Here is a 4541-nt window from a genome sequence, read left to right as displayed (position 1 = left end):
TTTATCTTGTTTTAGAATTCAGAGTCCATCGTCTATCAACTAATTGAAGAAGTTGCACCGCCAGACAACCCAAACCATGCGTACACCATAGTCTTTTCAAACATTGTTATGTTTGAAAGCAACTCTCTCTCTCTCTCTCTCTCTCTCTCTCTCTCTCTCTCTCTCTCTAACGTTTTGACTCTTTCATTCAATTTCATCAGCTGATCCGGACGAGGCGATTCAGGTACAGGTAGAACTGTTCCCTTCCCTATTTGCTGCTTCAATCTTCCCCAGCCCCCAGGCATTCTATATTTAATAAGCATAAAAAGTTATTATTGTTTTTATTTATTTATTTATTGAAAAAGAAAAAAAAATGGTAGTAATCAAATTTAATAATTATTTTCAAAAAACAATAATAATGAGTTAAAAAGGAAAGATGTGGGTTTTGACTTTGTTGCATGCCCATGCGACAATAGGCGGCCATTAGAAACAGCGTCTCTCCCTTTCTTTACTCTACACAGCTCCACACTCTCTCTGTCTCTTTCTATCTCTCTTGTGATCTTGACCAAAGGCAAGTAAGCAACAAACAAATAAAGGGTTTCAGAAAGTTATCCAAAGCCTCCTCCTTTTGCTGCCTACTATTTCTTTTTTTTTTTTGTTCTCGACGATTTCAATAACCATTTTGGAATAATTTTATGGGTTCTGGAATTGAGATCGGCCTCTTGGTCATTTTATGTCTATCCGTATCTTAGTCAAATAATTTAGATTTGTGCTGCCACTTCCAAGATATTATGACGTAGAAATTGATCAGGCGGGGCTTTCAGATTTCTTCCTTTCTATAATTTCTATCTACTCCATTAATAATCAAATACATTTTGGTGAAACAGTTTCTATATGATGATTTCGGTTTTCTTCTGGTTAACCATTCCTGGTCCAAAACTTTGTCCTTTTTTTTTTACCATGTTATGGTTCTAGTCAAAATAACAACATAAGCATTGTTATAGGAATTAATAATACAAGATGTGCTTTCATTCTAAACAACATAACAAACTTATAGCTTCCTCTTGATGCGCAAGTTTTAGTGTTTAGGCCACTGTTGTCCTTCTTGTTCTAAAAAAATATACTAGTCTACAGCTGAGAAGTTGTAATTTTAACGGTAGCAACCCTTGTCCCATGTAGAGAGATTCTGTAGAGATTTTTTCTTGGCTCACCAAATAACTGTTGAAATGGAGCACAATGAACTAAACCACTCCCATGGTTAACACACACACGAGCAAAAAAGAACAGACGGATAAAGAACTAACAACTTTATTCTACCATCCTATGTTCTGGCATTATCAATTGTGCAGTGAGTATTTTTATGTTTGTTACGAAATTTTGTTTTCTTCTCTTTTTAGGCTCATTTAACTAAAACTATGAAGAGAACAGAATCCAGGAAGTCACATTCATGGTGGTGGGATAGCCACATCAGCCCCAAGAATTCAAGGTGGCTGCGGAAAATCTTGAGGGTAAGTAAGATGCCGCTATAACACCCCCTTCTGTTTCCAGAATTCTTGCAACTTATACAATCTCTCTCTCTCTCTTTCTCTGTGTGTGTGTGTGTGTGTACTTGGAAGGGGGTTTGGTCAAAGAACATAAAATTATAGGAAATAATATATCAATATGTTTTATGTTGTTTAGTTTGTTGCAACTGAAATAAGAATTATTAAAAACATGTGGTTTAAATCTTATTCCTCTCCTATGTTTGCCAAGTGTTGTTTTCTTTTTGTGTGTTTCCTTTTCTTTCTTGTATGGGCATAAAGAGCTAAATATTCTAATGAAATGCATTTTGTTGAACTAAATAGTTTGTTGCAAGGTTTTGGGACTCGACCTTTCTTTGGCTAAAATGAAGACTTTGTTTATGTTCTAAAAGAAGCAAAAGTATATTAGCCACTCCCATTGCTTTTCCTCATATCACATTCTAGGCTTATTCGCATCTGCATCTTTTATTAGAACAAGGATTTTGTTCCTGAAATCATTTGATTTGCCAATATGTCGAACAAGAAAATTACAAAAAGATTGCTGACTACAGAAATGGATCGTAGCGTCAAACATATGTTGAAGCTGATTGAAGAAGATGCAGATTCATTTGCGAAAAAGGCTGAGATGTATTATCAGAAGCGGCCAGAACTTGTTGCTCATGTCGAGGAGTTCTATCGCTTGTATCGTTCTTTGGCAGAGCGTTATGATCATATGACGGGAGAATTGAGGAAGAATATTCTGTCTGACCTCCAATCTCAGAGTTCCGGGGTCTCTGACATTGGCTCTGAACTGCCCTCTATTTGGCCTTCCCCAGATCAAAGGCTGAGTCGTCGTAAATCTGGTCCACGAGCTGCTGGTTTCGATGTCTTCCTAGGTTCTGGTGGGAGCATCTATGATGTGTACCAGAAAGAAGGAGATGAGTCATCTTCTCCAACAGATTCTGAACCAGAATCTGATGATTCCTCAGTCAATAATTACTCAGTTTTATCAGGCAATCGGGGTGATCAAGGGGTGAGTAGGAAAATGATTGAATTGGAGATTGAGCTCCGTGAAGTTAAAGAGAAGCTACGGGTGTTAGAGCAAGAGAATACGGATTGTTCGTTAAGAGGAGCAAAAAATGATAATTCTGATCTTCTTGCTAGAATTGGGGAGAATGAAGAAGAACTGAAAATTGCTAATACAAAAATACAGCTCTCTGAGGAAACAATCAATTGGTTGAGGATTGAGCTCCAAAAATATAAACCACCGGAAACAGCTGAGTCTGAATCTTCATCAGAAGAAAATGTCAAGATCCCCAAGACTGAGCTGGAGATTGAGGTAAATAAGGCATCAGAGCTTCGAAATAAAATTGGTGTAGAGAAAGAAAATCAACATGCAGATGGCACGATGCAGGCACTAGTGGAAGAGTTGAGTATCACTACAGAAATGCTCCAGGGTTCTGAGAAAGAAATTGCTAGTTTGAAGCTTGAGAAGAAGCAGTCTTGTGAAAAAATTCAAAATTTGCAGGATCGGCTTGATATGGCTCAAAGAGAGATTATCACATGGAAATCCAAACTGAATACAGAGAAAAGAGAGGTCTCCAAGTTGCAGGAAAGAATTGCTATGTTAAAGAATAGTTTATCGGATAGGGATAATGAGATCAAGGATTTAAAGATTGCTGTTTCTGATGCTGAGAAGAAGATTTTTCCTGAAAAAGCTCATATCAAAGCTGAAATATCAAAATTGTTGGAGGAACGGATTTGTTTGGAAGAACAGCTCAGAGAATGGGAATCACGTGGCCGTTCCTTGGAGGAGGAGATTAGAAAAACTGTGAATGAAAAAAGAGAATCAGAGAAGAGGCTTCACAGTGAAATTAAGCAGTTGAAAGTTGAGATTGCTAGGAGGGATGATTGCATTAAAATTTTAAATGAAAACCTTGAGACTTTAAAATCAGAGAGAGAGGAGCTCAAGACCAAAATTGATTCACTCAAAGCGGAGGTTAGTTGTAGGGATGATCAGATTGCTCAACTGAACAAACATCTGCACCAATTACATATGGAACATGTGGAGCTAATTGCTAGCGCTGAAGGAGCACATAAACTGGTGGAGGCAATGCAAGCAAGAGCTAACAAACTAGAGAATGAGATTGAGAGGCTAAGAATCGAAATACTGGAGGGAGCAGAAGAGAAACGAGAAGCCATAAGACAGCTTTGCTTCTCCCTTGAGCATTACAGAAATGGATATCATATGGCAAAGGCTTCGGCAAGCATTTATGGGGCACAAGAGAGTTCCAGTTTTGACAACATGAATATGCAATGCTAAATGGCAGTGTTTCCTAGTACTTGTTTGGTCGATTCTTTTGTTTTGACTTTTGAGTGAGGGTCAATAGATTATCCTACTATTTCCTGAAGGTGGCTTTGCTAATATCACATGGCTTGTTTAATGAGAATACAGAAAACAGAAGTTGCATTTTTGACAGAATATGACAGTTTTGTTGCTGATTCTAGCGCCAAGATCATGCTGCTCTGTAATTATGCACAGGATGTTGGGGTAAAGACTGTCAAGATAAATGAAGCACCTTCTAACTTCAAGTTGTCCAATATGCTTTGAAGACTTTGTGGTCAATCAAGTGGTTGCTTGCTTGCTTGCCATGCTTGTAGTTGTAACTTTGTGGCTGCATTGATCAATGGCTCAAGAGGAAAAACTCGTGCCTTTTGTAAGTTTGTATCGGTTTAAGCTAGCTAGGCCTTGGTCTTAACTCTCAGTTTCGTCCTGTTTCTCTGCAATTCTGTTAATGTGAATTTGCTACTTTGTTTTGTTCACATGCCCACGGGCACGATAGGTGTATGTGTTGGTCAAGTTCTCTGTTTATTGTACACTTCTTCTCAAATTTCAGGCATTGATCAATTATGTACTGAATGAAAATAAGTATATATATAGGGTGGGAGAAAGTTGTAATCCATCTGATTTTAGGTACCATAGATTCTACATTAGTATATATAGGAATATGAAATTTTCATTTCTTTCCCAGAAATTGTTAAGACTGCTAAACAAGTTTTATG

The 4541-nt window shown here is 37.6% G+C and overlaps 1 pseudogene; it reads left to right on the top strand.

The window, feature by feature from the left end:
- The first annotated feature begins 1508 nt into the window (after positions 1-1508).
- Positions 1509-4541, top strand: LOC111303507 (protein NETWORKED 4A pseudogene; annotated as a pseudogene).

The sequence above is a fragment of the Durio zibethinus genome, chromosome 13, assembly GCF_047325235.1.
Source record: "Durio zibethinus cultivar Kanyao isolate XHJ-2024 chromosome 13, ASM4732523v1, whole genome shotgun sequence".
NCBI classification, from domain to species: domain Eukaryota; kingdom Viridiplantae; phylum Streptophyta; class Magnoliopsida; order Malvales; family Malvaceae; genus Durio; species Durio zibethinus.
This window is presented reverse-complemented; position numbering and strand designations above follow the sequence as displayed.